A 14,740-nucleotide genomic window follows, 5' to 3' on the forward strand; every position below is an offset into this window, starting at 1 on the left:
GAAAATATTTATTAGCTTATTAAAAAATAACAATAATATATCCATTACATGTTGCTATGAATAACCCATTTTAAATTTTAAATGAAAAGTAGCTACATTTTCCAAAACCAAAAAATTAGTGAGAAGAGTGATTGTGTAAATTTTTGAAAATCTCTTTAATGTATGGATTAATAGAAGATGGCTATATTCTCATATCTGCCTCTGCATTTCAGTCTGTTGCAGTATCACTCATTGTGAAGTCTCTGGAATACTCCATTATACCTTAGTGAGAAAATGAGAGTAAAAAAGACAAACAACATCTTATTAGGAGAATAGTTTTGAACTTGTAGAACCCCCCAAAGGTCCTCAGACCTTTGAGAACTTCTGGCTTACAGCATTTGCTCAGGCAGTAATAGAAAGTAATAGAAAATAGAAGTAATTTGCTCAGAAAGTAATAGAAAGTTTGCTCAATCAGCAAACAAAGCTTGAATATCCTCCAGTATATGTGTATTTGTTCACAAAGTATTTATATGCCTAACATCCATCTGTTTATTATATATAGTAGTGAAGCAATTTCTTATTGTTAAGCTAAAAATAAGATGAAACAGAAAATATAGTATTTCCTTCCTCACTCCTTTCCTGCCATCTCATGTACCCTTGACCCTAATTTGGAGGACATTGTTTAAGAGGAGCAGCAGGGACACTGAAGTCCTGCTCTCTGGGACCTTTGCTCCCAGAGTGTGGTGAGGCTTGTTCCTAATGTTGTGGGCAGTGAAGAGTAAGATCAAGAGATGAACTCAATGGTCTGCCAGGAGGCGGAGACTAGGAGTCAGCCGTGGAACCGGTGGTGGATGTAGGAAGCCACAGGAAAGCAGCATGCCCTTGAGATGAACGACACCGTGGGATCCTATACTTGGCAGTGTCGACAAGTCACACAAATATTGGTCTCACAGACTATAAAATACCTTGAAACACACCTCCAAGGAGTTCAATTCTGTGATGGAATTCTGTATTTGGATCTGGATTGGAACCAGCATTCAGATGCCTTCAATAAGAGGGTATTGGCAGATGGGCTTGCTTCGTTCCTTCCTGGTCCTGGAGCAGAGCATTGGGTTCTAGATTTATTCGAGGATTAGACTGTTCCTTGACTACTTTCATACAGTTTGAATCCCTTTCTAGCTGGATGTAGGAAGATAGTTTTTTTTTTTAAACTTAGTTTTCAAGGAAGATACCAGAGCCCTATAGCTTATGAGGATGAGGAATGTATTAGGTTATCTTTTGCCTTAGTGACAAGTAACCCAAACGTGCAGCTTAAGAGAACAAACATTTATTCACAGTTTCTATAGGTCAGGAATAATAACAAGTGCCTGTGGTTCAGAGATGCTCACAAGTCTGCAGTCCGGGAGTTGGCCGGGCTGTGGTCAACTCAGGGCTCAACTTAAAGAGGACCTACTTCCAAGCTGACTTGCTTGGCTATTGGCCACAGACATCAAGTTTCTTGCCAAGTGGGCCTCTCCCTCAGGTAACGCACAACAGGCAGCTGGCTTCCCTCAGAGCGCTCCAACAAGAGAACAGAGGATGCCATGGTCTTTTTGTATCTAATCTCAGAAATAATTTCCCCTCATTTTGCTGTATTCTGTTTGTTAGAAGCAAATCACTAGGTCCAGTCCACCCTCAAGGGGGGGGAGGGGACTCCAGAAGAGATGGATTTCAGAGGGGAGGGACCTCTGGGGCTATCTTGGAGGCAACATACCACAGGAAGGGAAACCACTACCTAATTTCCCACTCTTGGTCACTGAAATGTTGTTCTTTATCTTTATTGCTTATTTACTAGAACAGGAGGACAGGAGGACAGAACTTTATCTGACTTGCTCACCTGATGCATCTCCAGGATCTAAAATGGACCTGGCATGAGGGCATGTCGTGCTCAGTAAATCAGTATTTGTAGAATGAACGCATATATCTCATTAAGTGACGGCAATAGAAGACTCACTATAGAGTCTCTCAGTCCTTCTTGTATCTTGTTTTGCTTCTTTTTTTTTTTTTTTTTTTTCAACGTTTATTTATTTTTGGGACAGAGAGAGACAGAGCATGAACGGGGGAGGGGCAGAGAGAGAGGGAGACACAGAATCGGAAACAGGCTCCAGGCTCTGAGCCATCAGCCCAGAGCCCGACGCGGGGCTCGAACTCACAGACTGCGAGATCGTGACCTGGCTGAAGTCGGACGCTTAACCGACTGCACCACCCAGGCGCCCCTTGTTTTGCTTCTTAATGATTATTATTTAGAGAATGCAGGCCCAAGGAGAATGCCATTGGCAATCAGTCCCCACTCCAGACTTTAAAATAAAATTTCTCTGAGTAAATTCAGAACCCTGGTGCCCGAACACCTCAGATGAGTGAGAAAGCAAAAGTGTTTGCCGAATGCCTAATACGCACATGAAAAGATGCTCAACGGTACTCTAGCCAAGAGGGAAATGCAAGTCAAAAGCATAATAAGATAGACACACCCATTGGGATGCCTGGTCTTACAAACAACAATAACAATAGCAGCAACAACAACAATAAGAAAGTGGAAAACAAATGTTGGTGAAGACGCGGAGAAATTGGTGTCCTACTGCGTTGCTGGTGGGAATGTAAAATGATGCAGCCAGCGTGGAAAACATTTTGGTGGTTCTTCCAAAAGTGAAACACAGAATTAGCATATGATCCAGGATTTCCACTTCCTAGGTATATACCCAAAAGAACTGAATGCAAGGATTCAAATAGATACAGGTACGCTAGTGTTCAGAGGGGCATTATTCACAATAGCCCAACGCTGGAAACAATCCAAGTGTCTACCAGTGGATGAATGGATAAATAAAATGTAGCATATACATACAATAGTATGTTATTCATCTATGGAAGGAATGAAGTTCTGACATAGGCTGTAACATGGATCAACCTTGAAACTATTATGCTAAATGAAATAAGCTAGACTCAAATGGAGAAATACCGCACGATTCAGGAAGGCGCATCGGGGAGGGCAAGCTGCTTTACTCAAGTCTACCGATTCAAATGCTAATCTCATCCAGAAACACCTTCACAGACATACCCGGAAATAATATTTAACCAAGCGTCTAGGCACCCCGTGAACCAGTCAAGCTGCCACATGAAATTAACCATCACAAGGGCAAAATATTTTCCAGATTCTAACTGCTGCTGGATGGGCCTCCCAAGAGGAACCTCGCTCTGGTCAGGCCTGGTGTGGAAATGGTGAGAGGCCAGCAGAGAGACCCCGGCTGATCTGGACAAATCAAAGACTGACAGAATGGGACACAATTTTGCTTCAGATTCAGTTCAGTTTCATACAGAATTATCTGTACTAGAGAGAGGTTAAAAATGCGCCCAACATATTTATTTATTTATTTATTTTTAAAAATTTTTTTTCAATGTTTATTTATTTTTGGGACAGACAGAGACAGAGCATGAACGGGGGAGGGGCAGAGAGAGAGGGAGACACAGAATCGGAAACAGGCTCCAGGCTCTGAGCCATCAGCCCAGAGCCTGACGCGGGGCTCGAACTCACGGACCGCGAGATCGTGACCTGGCTGAAGTCGGACACTTAACCGACTGCGCCACCCAGGCACCCCAGAATGCTCAACATATTTAAACAACTTCTCCTCCTCCTCCTCCTCCTCCTCCTCCTTCTTCTCCTTCTTCTTTTCTTCTTCTCCTTTTAGAACTGGTTTGCTGAATAATGAGCCATCTATAAGATTCCTGGCGATGTCCAGTGAGGATCTGTGGAAACTTTTCTTTCACCTTCTGGTCGAAGCTTCAGATTAGCAGCTTTGATTCGTGTAGTTTCAGACATCAGTGATTTTAGTGTTCTGACCTTTGGTCTTGTTCTCTTCCAGAGAAGCCACGTGTATGTATCCACTCTTAGATTCTGTGAGCATGAAGATGGCTCAAGAGACTGAGTTTGCCATTACTTCTTCTGACTTACCTTCTTCAATCTCTGGAAGATTCCCAACTGACTCTGTCAAACCTGTTCCCAAAAAAGTGGAGCTTGGTAAAGGCAGTCTCTTACTCAATCCTTCAAATTTGGGGATTTTGCTAATTATTGTCTAATTATCTTAGTTACTAATCACACCCTCTGCAAATCTGGATGTTCCTTATGATGCCCTTCGAGAGGCCGACCCCCTGCATGAGAAGATAGTCTCTATTTGCTGCCATAGATCACTTCTTGCTCTGTAAATTGCTCCAGAAGTTTCCTTTGGCTGGGAGCAGGGTGTCATTTTGAGTGGCAATCCGGTTCACACATGCCTTCTCCTTTTCCAGTTGTTGTCACCTTTAAACGCGTTTGGGCAAAGCTTCACCACAAAGGACGAAACCAGATGTGTCTTTCTGTGAGTGTGGACATTACGGTAGTTGTACCTCTACAGTAATCAACTGGGGGGGGCCAAACAGTGCGGATGCTTCCCTCACTCACTGGGAGAGGGGTTTCAGATGGACTCCACTGCATTTGCTTCGTGTGAGACATCCTAGACTTGGCCACTTGGGTACTTACTTCAGGCGAAAAGACAAAAACAAATCAAAGCAAAACAAACAATAAAAAAACAAACAAAAGCCCCCCACCCCCTGCAACCTGCAAACCATTAAAATAATGTCCAATCTACTCCAGACTTTTGGTACCAAAATCAGAAAAGAAAGACGATTGGGTGTGGGAGCCTCACAGATGGCCAAAGGCCTTATGGCAACTTTAAGGGTAAAACTCTTCAAGCAGAAATGCTGCCTGAAAAAGAGAAGGAAAGCTTGCAGATGAGAAAATGAATCAGACAAGTGACCATGAGTTTGAAGAAAATGTAGCTATCTTCCTTCTTTTTATAAGCTTGGGATGGAAAAGGCAGTCATTGTGGGGATAAATAATCCATCACTGGGAGGGGTGGGGGAAGGGGAGAGGTAGTTTGGGGAGTAGGGAGAGAGCCCAAAGCCAGATGCCTGCACACAAATAATAAAATGTTTTCCCTTGCTGTCATCTAAATGGGGAATGAGAAAGGATCCAGGGATAAGACCAACCCCCGAAGCAGCTTGGGGAAATGCGTGCTGATGTTTCCCATTAAAGCAGCAGTAATCATGGTCGCACTTCGCAGAATGCATTTCATGCCTGGGATTCCACTGGGCTTTAACGGAAGAGGATCTGATTCACACCTCCTACCAAGAGAATGAATTCATTTTCAGTTCTCAGGGGTGGCACGAGGGACTTCTCACCCGAGCTTAGATTCATCAAATCGTAGAGCCAAGTATACCCAGAGGTAAACTAGTCCGATACCCTTTTCTGATGGGCCCAGAGAGGTTGAGTGATTGGCCCAAGGTCACAGAGCTACTCAGTAGAATTGCTAGGACTAGAATACTTCAGTTAGGTTTCCTCTGGATCCACGTGGTCACTTTCTAACTATGTGCCATTGGGAAAGCCACCTAACCTCACTGAGCCTCAGTTTTATTGTCTAGAAAGTGTGGATAATCATAGCACCTACATCAAAGGCCTGTTGCAAGGATTAACTTAGTTAATACGTGTTTCAAACAGTGCTTGGCACATAGTAAATATTAAATGTATGCTGCTAGCTATTATTAGCGGTTGTTTTAAGGGTAAAATTCATTAAGAAAAAAAAAAAGGCTGATGTGACCTCTTCCCATTTGCCACACTTCTAACACAACCAGTTGGGATGGAAATGGGAGATAGCACTGGTGGCCGAGTCCCTTTTTGCCCCAAACCTTTGCCCCAAACCTTGAGCAACTTGGCTGCTAGATTACTGGGAGTCTGAAGCGGTTCTAGCTTTGTGAGCCCCCTCGCTTCCGGGGCAGTTAGAGACTTTGACAAAACACCCATCCTGGCTCCTGGTTAGGTCTTTGGTGGAGGCTCTGTGTGGCAGCCAGGTTGAATCTGGGAGGGAGGGGAAGCATACACTCTCTGGTTTTGTTCTGGTCAGGACTGCCTCACTTGATTAGAGGCAAATAAATCACTGGACTCTACTAGAAAGCACAGTCAGGGGCTGTATGTTCTGTAATTCCAGAAGCTCTGCCACTCTCTCCCCTTGGGTTTCTCCTTACTGTTGGCAAATGTCTGATCTGTGGAAACAATTCCTTTACATAAGACGCCAAATCCCTATCAATAAAAATCCCGAGGCAAGAGCTAATGTTTGGTTCATTATCAGTTATAGTTAACGCAAACAGGTTCTATTCTTTCTTGCAAATGCATTTTAATGGGGGTGGAGGATAGAGGAAGGAGCTGGGGTGAGACGGGTACTGGAGATACTGCAATGGGGAGAAAAAGATTCAGAATTCAAGGGCAGATATGTTGGAAGATGGTACCTTTTTTACAGTTCAGTCTAATACGGGAGGTACCGGAAGCCAAAATAATCTACAATCAAGTGACAGTAACCTGTCGCCATTTTGAATTCCATAACAACCATAGGTGAACCATTTCCAGGCCTTGTGGGTCTGGATACTCTCCATAAATGCTGCTCTCCCAAACCAAATCTCTACTTTAATGATTTATTTCCCTCCCTCCATTTGAGGTAATTTGCCAAATGAAATAACTTACGGGAAAGGGTTCTTTGACATGTAAGGGGCTATAAAAATGTTTTGGTAATACTATGGTGATAATGAACTTTATTTTATTTTTTTATTTTAGAGGGAGTGGGGCAGAGGGGCAGAGGGGCAGAGGGAGACGGGGAGAGAGAGCCTCTGACTGTGCTTTCTAGAGAGAGCATGGAGCCCAATGCGAGGCTGGAACCCATGACCTTGGGACCATGACCTGAGCCAAAATCAAGAGTTGGCTGCTCAGTCGACTGAGCCAACCAGGTGCCCCAAGGATGTCTTTAAACCACTGCACAAGGGCAGGTAAGCTAAGCCGACCACCTACCGAGGTAGATGGAGGCTGCCCAGATAGGAGGAGCAGCATGGCCTCATGAGTCAAGCAAGCCTAGGTCTACTCCTTGGACAGGTTGCTTACCCTCTTTGGGACTCATATCCGCCCCATCAGAGGGCTAAATAAGGAAAAAATATGCTAAGCCCTTGGTACAATATTTTGCTCCTTACTACATGCTTATTACTATTACTATTGAGGGAGAGTTACTATGTCTTTTGAATGTAACTCAGATTCCAGCAGTGACAAATAGACGCCATTAGCCAACATCCTCCCCTAGCCTCTTGTGAAGAAATCCCAACTTCCGATTTATTTCACGTTTTCTCCCCCTTATGGATTAAAGCACCGGCTGGTAGGAATTTTGGTGAGTAAATAGATTTGGGTCCATCTGGCACAAGAAAGTTCTGACGATGGCTTTGAACCGTGTTCTGTGTGAATCCGCGGTGGCAGTGATGTGCTGTCATGATAAAAGCCAAGAAGCATGAGGCATTCCATTAAAGGAAGCAAGCATTAACTTTCCTTCCCAGCCTGGTTACTCGGGACATTAATCAGCCCATAAAAATGGGATTAAGTCAACTCTCAATTTAGTTTTGTAGTTCACCTTTAAAATGTAACCGCTCGTTTGTGTTTTAATATCGGGTGATCACATTTTAGATGTAATGAGAGAGCAGGGATATTTTCCCACAAATTTTCATGGGGATTCGTGACTGCAGGTGGAACCCTCCCTGAAGACGTAATGAGCAATTATTCAATCTGGGGAACAGCTTTGGAGGGGCCATTCCAGCTGGGGGTATAGAAAGTGAGTTTCCTAAAAGCTGTATAAATGAGAGACCAGAGCAAGCCTCAAACATATACTCAACTGTTTTCTCCTTTGTCGCCTAATGAAGATGCTATAATAGGATGAGCCGATCAGTTTGAAACTCCGCGCTCGCTCTGAATCCCCAAGGCAAACAGATGGATTTGTAAATCCTTTTCTTAAAGTCTTACTGGATGACAAAGCCTTTGCTGACGTGTGGAGCCTGAAATTGTCCTGAGTTCTAAAACATCCTCCTCAGCTTTAAAGGAACTTCCCTGACTCTGTGCTAAAGGCTTGCTTTTCATTTTTCCTTTCCCAGGACACCCTGCTGGAAGGTATCTCCGGGTTCACTCCAGGCCAGAATGCCTTACTACTCCCATCTCCAGAGGAAAGATTAAGGCTGTAGTGAGTTTTCCCAACAAACTACATTTTCATTTTAAATTACTAGTCTTTTAAAACTTTTTGTTCTTTTTCTGTCTTTTTTTTAAAGTTTATTTATTTTGAGAGAGAGAGAGAGAGAGAGCGCGACAGCATGAGTGGGGGAGGGGCAGGGAGAGGGAGAGAGAAAGAGAATCCCAAGCAGGCTCCTCGCTGCCAGCAAAGAGCCTGACACGGGGCTCGAACTCACGGAACTGTGAGATCATAACCTGAGCCCAAACCGAGTCAGATGCTTAACTGACTGAGCCACCCAGGCACCCCTAAAGTACTAGTCTTTCCTCTGAGATTTTGTTCTTTCTCTCCTTTTCGTGTAAATTATGTTCTGTAAGGGGATGATTTCTTTAAATGTTTATTTATTTATTTATTAAAAAACTTTTTTTTTTTAACATTTATTCATTTTTGAGAGTGAGAGAGACAGAGCATGAGCAGGGGAGGGGCAGAGAGAGGGAGACATAGAATCTGAAGCAGGCTCCAGGCTCTGAGCTGTCAGCACAGAGCCCCACGCAGGGCTCGAACCCACAAACTGTGAGATCATGGCCTGAGCCGAAGTCGGACGCTCAACCGGCTGAGCCACCCAGGTGCCCCCGGGGAGATGATTTTTTTAAGGTGTCTTTTTGAGATGAAATATAAAATGTTTTTCAAAAAAGCTCTCTTTTAGAAATTTTGCTGTAAAGTCCAAGAGTCTGGGAAACACCGGTTTAGTGTAATCCCTCCATTGTGCAGTTAGGAATCTAAGGGCAAGGCCATCGCACTTCCCCACGGCTGCTGAGTCGGTGGCCGAGCTGGGACAGCACCAGGCCTGGTTGCTTTTCTTCCATCAGGCTGTCTCACCTGGAAGTTGACAGAGAAGGTCTTGCTAAGTGGCCAAGGGAAACCGGATATCGTTCCTGGCGGTGAGAAGCGTCATTAGACCACTCCACAGGGTCCCGCTTTAGCATGATTCTGAAAGTGGGTCATGTCAAGGGCAGAGAAAGCCTCACATGTAGATGAGACCACGGCTGTGGTGAAATTCATCATGGCTGACTTCACCTATTCACACCGCCCGACAGGTATCTGCAGGTAGCCGAGTACGTGATCTGGTTCTGCAAGAATGATGCCTGTGTGTGCATGTGTGTGCACCTTCACAGAGAGCGGACAGTGGGGAGGGTGCTGTGGGGCATTCTGGCCACCTTTTGTAAAGCATTGTAAGGCTTGAGCTTGAACCGCACCAAAACGCTGCTGAGTTAGTCCACAGCCCAAGATAAATTCATCCCACCTCGGACCAAACAGGACAGTCCTCTTAGGTCAAAGCAGGATTTCTAAGAAGGCTGTAGGCTCCTAAAGGATCTTTTGGTTCCCACTTATATCCCCAGGGTGTAAGGAAAGGATCCCAGATGCAACCTCTTCCTATTGCTGTGCGAACATGAATTAAGTGATGTGACGTCCCAGGGTTCAGGCTGCTGAGTGCAATGAAGAGACACCGGTCCCCCTCATTCCCTCCCGTCCCCGTCCCTGTGCTGCAGAGCACCTCTTTATTCTGGATTGATTCAGAGCAGGCGGTATGTGGGTGAAGCAGACCCAGAGAAGTCTGGCGCCCCACACGAGCAAGGAGTTGGGACTTCCTGCCAAGTGGGGAGATGTCCAGGGCCAGCAACAACCCCAAAGGGTAAAAGCGCTGCCTGGATTTCGTGTTGGCTGAGCTGTGTGCTGCGTGAACGGGAGAGGCATCTGACCGCGAAGTTCAGACACATTCCGAGTGGCTTTTCGGTCAGCCCCTTCTTAGAAAGGCTCATCTGCTTCCATCTGTTGTCCGAGATTTTTAACGTAAAATTGTTACGTACCTGGGGATAGCTCCCTACGGCCTGATGTCCGTCCAGGTGAGGTGTTTGCAAAACATGTGATACTTAATAATCTTCAGCCTGCCTAGTGCTTTTCCCTAGAGCAACTAACTACTGCTCTTATCATCCGGACTGCTAGACCAGTCACCTCTCATGAGTTTATTCTAGATAGAAGGCTTTTTTTTTTTTTTTTTTTTTATTCACCACCTTGACCTGAAAAACGCCAAGCCCAAGGATGCTGATTCACGTTGGATGTATTTTGTACAGAGCACACCCAAATTCTCCTCGATCATTCCTTTTCATTGAAGACGGGGACTTTAGCATGCCGGAGAAACCGGAAGAGCATCGGCTTCCTCCGGGCCTGTAGTCCAGACTCGGCAGCCAAGATAGTGTTTCACGAAGCCCACTTATCTGAGCAGGGTGCATCTAATTGAAGCATTTAGCCTTCGGTACGGGCTTGTCCTTAACAGCATCCAAATGGTGGTTCTTTCTAGTTTTATTAAAGGAGCCGGATCCTTCTCATAAGTTTTCCATTAATGGGATTATAAATTGATATAATTTTAAGTCCAAGAATGCAGAACTGGTATGTGGTAAACATAAACATGTGTTTGGTGTTAGATGCAAACTAGTGTAGCCAAAGTGGGCAAGTGTTGTAAACTTCAAACATAAAACAGATGTCAGGTAATTAGAGGCATGTAAGTGATGGCAACAGCAGTGAGCTGTAGCAGCGAAATGAATTGTTAGTTTAGGCAGGAATCGCCGCGGCCCTGGTGGATTTATCACGTTTCTAGCTGCTGTATGAACTTGATGTTACCCTTGTCTAGGAGAATACAAGAACGGCTTTTTTAACTCGAAGGCAGGAAGTCCAACTTGGGAGCGTGCGAACCGCAGTCCTCGTTTTCTGAGTCTGAGGAAACGGTCTGGCATTGCCTGTTGCAAAAAGGCTTACCTAGTTGGTGAGCAATTAAGAGATTTTATGTCGGCGCATTCTCTAGTGTTCCTAGGAGAGGCTTAGAGCACTTTGGGAGGAGTCTGGTCGGATGGCTCGTAGTCTGTGCCATAGGTCTCCTCCTGGCGGTGGGGCAGGGGCTGCTCACATGTGCGCAGGTGACAGTGGTGTATTTTAGGGAGTCCTTTCAGCTGTAGAGCAGGTTTCACAGTTGAGTCAAACTGAAGGGGAAGAAACCCTTGCTGTAATTTTCTGATGCCCAGAAAGTTAAATTTTAAGCAAAAGTCTTGGATTTGGGGTGGGGGTGGGGGAGGTGGAGGGTTATGGGATTTTCTTCTGAGGTACCAAACTGAGAACACCACCTCTGACTAGTTTTTTTCGGAGTGGGAAATCACTATTAGCCAAAGGTTCATTTTAACAAATTATTTCCCTTCTTCCTCCCTCCCTCCCTCCCCTCCTCCCAATTAGAGAGAGAGAGAGAGAGCTCGGTTGGGGGAGAGGGGCAGAGGGACAGGTAGAGAGAATTCCAAGCAGTCTCCTCACTCAGTGCGAGGCTCCACCCATGACCCTGGGACCGTGACTGAAGAGCTGAAATCAGACCGGAGCTGAAATCAAGAGTCAGATGCTCGGGGTGCCTGGGTGGTTAGTCGGTTAAGCATCCGATTCTTGATTTTGGCTCGGGTGGTGATCTCACGGTTTGTGGGATTGAGCCTGGCATGGGGCTCTGCACGGACAGTGTGGAGCCTGCTTGAGATTCTCTCTCTCCTTCTCTCCTGCCCCTCCCCCCACTTGTGCCCTGTTTCCCTCTCTCTCTCAAAATAAATGAAGAAACATTGACAAAACAAAAAAAAAACAAACAGAGTCAGGGGCACGCGGTTGCCAAAGTCGGTTAAGCATCTGACTCTTGGTTTTGGCTCAGGTTGTGATGTCACAGTTGTTGAGTTCAGGCCCCCTGTTCGGCTCTGTGCTGACAGCATGGAGCCTGCTTGGGACTTTATCTCTCCCCCTCTCTCTGCCCCTCCCCTGCTTGCTCTCTCTCTCTAAAATATAAATAAATACAGCTCAGAGCCTGGAGCCTGTTTCAGATTCTGTGTCTCCCTCTCTCTCTGACCCTCCCCCGTTCGTGCTGTGTCTCTCTCTGTCTCAAGAATAAATAAACGTTAAAAAAAATTTTTTTTTAATATAAATAAATAAACATTAAAAAAAAAAAGGAGTCAGGTGCTCAACCGACTGAGTCACCCAGGTGCCCCTTAACGAGTTGTTTCTGATTTAGTGGCCTCAAAATCCAACCACTCTGATGTCATCAGCGCGTAACCGAATTCAGCTTTTAACAGTCCTACTTCCGGAGAGCTGATAACGAGCGTGCCTCACTTTCGCATTAATGGATCTAAACATGTGTCCTTTGTCTGGATGTCCAGATCTTGCAAGCATTGAAGGAAGATGGCTCTTCAAGGATGAATTTGAAGAAGAGCCTGCAAGCGCTGGGGAGGGTGCAAATGATAGAGAACATCGACTTGTTTGTTATACGCTGGCCCGAGGCCAAACCCAAGCAAGTCCTGGAGTTAAAACCGCCTTTTATGTCAGAGTGCAGCCCCTTCTGGGGATAGTGAAAGCACTGTTGATGCAGTGGTCCTCCTTTCCTGTATGACACGCGGATTTAGAGGTGAGGCGGCTGGCACATCCAACCAGAGACCCTTCACCCTCTACCTGCGGCCCCGTGAAATCATGAGCGTCCCCGCCCCTTCTACCATCACCAGCTTCCGGCTTTGAAACAGTCAAGGTATTCCTCTCGGGAACGACATTTCGTCCAGGTTTTCAGAGGCTCATGTCTGTCTTAGGTAAAGGAGCGCTGGGCTTGGAGGTGACCAGCCTGATGCTGCTAATTTTCAGGAAGGGGAAATGTCTTGGTCCTCAGCTTCCACTTTTATAAAATGGGGATAATGATATTTGTCCTTCCTACCTCCTGAGTTGCCCGGTGAACTGTGAGAATGCTTTGTTATGCTTTATTAGTATTGTTTTGTGTGTTCACGCTGCTGTTGCGGGAAAGCCCTTCTCCCGCTTCACCAGACCATCTCCCCTGGAGCCTTCCGGACCCCGCTCACATGTCCCCTTCTCTGCTAAGCGTCTTGGCTCCTCAGTGCAGAGTGGTGGCCTCCCCTGTTCTGCCTGTCAACCAACCACATTGTACAGCCACTGTTTACACGTTCATCTCTACCACTGGACTCTGAGCTCCTTGAGCAGAGGGACAGTGTCTTAGTCTCTTTGTGTGCCCGTCTTCCAACATCATAGCCAGCCGGCTCTAGCGGATGCTCGAGAAAAGTGTGTCTAATTGATGCGTGGAGGACACTGGATGGATCACGCGCTTGGGTGGAAGATTCTAGGCCACCGAACTCTTGTAATAACACACGGCCTTCTGTTTTGCCTTCTGGGTCAGAAGATCGCCAAGGAACAGAGCCTCACTTGGTCATGGTCGGATCCAGGCTGCGCAGGGCAAAATCTTCCTCAAGGCTTCCCTGGAATTGAAGGAAGGTAAGGCCCCATAAGCCATCATGGTCACACTACCCGCGAAGAGACTCCGCTTTCACTGTTGTGCTTCAGTTGGATAATATACGTGAAAGGGCTTTGTAAAGTGCGAAGCATCAGACAGCTGCAAGGTATTGTTCTCTGTGTGTTTTCCCCCAGTTTGATGGTGAGCTTTTGAAAGACTAGCATCGTGTCTTAAACTTCTTTGTCTTCCCTTCGATGATGATCCCAAAGATTCCCTTCAACTGATAATCAGCACTTATGCATTGAATACACAGGTCCTGACTTTCACCTTTATAATTTCCCTTCATCTTTAGCCACCATAACATATGAGGGCAACACCGACCACACGTCGCTCCCTTCTCGCGTCCCTTTCCGCACTTTTCCCCACACATGTCAATGGATTATTAGAACTGCACTTAATGGGGTGTGGCTGTGCATGCCAGGTTGGGTGTTTGCATATGTTCCTCCTCCATATCAGTCTAAAAAATTATCACTGAATTAAAAAATAAGGATATTTAGTTGAGAGACTCTCATTGGTTCTGATTACCAAAAATGTTGGCAGTTATCTTTATTCTTTCTTTCTGGGTATGTCACATTTCCTTGGATGAAGAGGAAATGGTGAAAAGTGCCTTCCATTGTTACTTGATGTGTATTTGATTTGTTTTGAATTTAACGTTCACTATATATTACATTTCCACTGCACAGAAATGCAACCTATGGGGGTGTGTACAGGAGAAAAAGTACGGTGCTGTTATAAAGGAGCTTAAAGTATGATTTGGGGGATGGCAGATATAAATAAAACATATCTTGTAATAAAAAGGTATGTGTAATTTAATGATATATAAATCTAACTCTATGTATATACAAATACATACAAATACATCATGTGAAATAAATGCTCTGCAATTTAAGAAAAGGGAATCTCTTTGAGGAAAATAACCCTTAGGTTCTAACAGCAGGGTTGTTTGTATGAAGTTTCTTATTTAAACGTGTTCTACGTTACATAGTCTTTATACATAGAAGATAAGAAAGTGGTGGGGACCCGGAAGGAGAGAAAGAAAGTGATGTTTTGATTTAATAATAGGCCGCTGAGTCAAATTTCCTGAGTTTAAATCCCCCTCCTAAGTGGACCTTGGCACATTTTAAAATCTGAATCTCAGTTTGCTTTTCTGTGAAATGTCAACAAGAACAGAGTCTTCTTCATAATGTTGCTGTAAATATTAAATAAGATAACAAATGGGACTCACTGGACACAGAACTCACAGTCACTGAATCCGAAGCATTGGTCGATAGTATTTAGCCGGAGCGTTCAGGGTTTTTTACCTGCGTTA

This window comes from Leopardus geoffroyi, chromosome B4 (genome assembly GCF_018350155.1).
Source record: "Leopardus geoffroyi isolate Oge1 chromosome B4, O.geoffroyi_Oge1_pat1.0, whole genome shotgun sequence".
Taxonomy (NCBI): Eukaryota; Metazoa; Chordata; class Mammalia; order Carnivora; family Felidae; genus Leopardus; species Leopardus geoffroyi.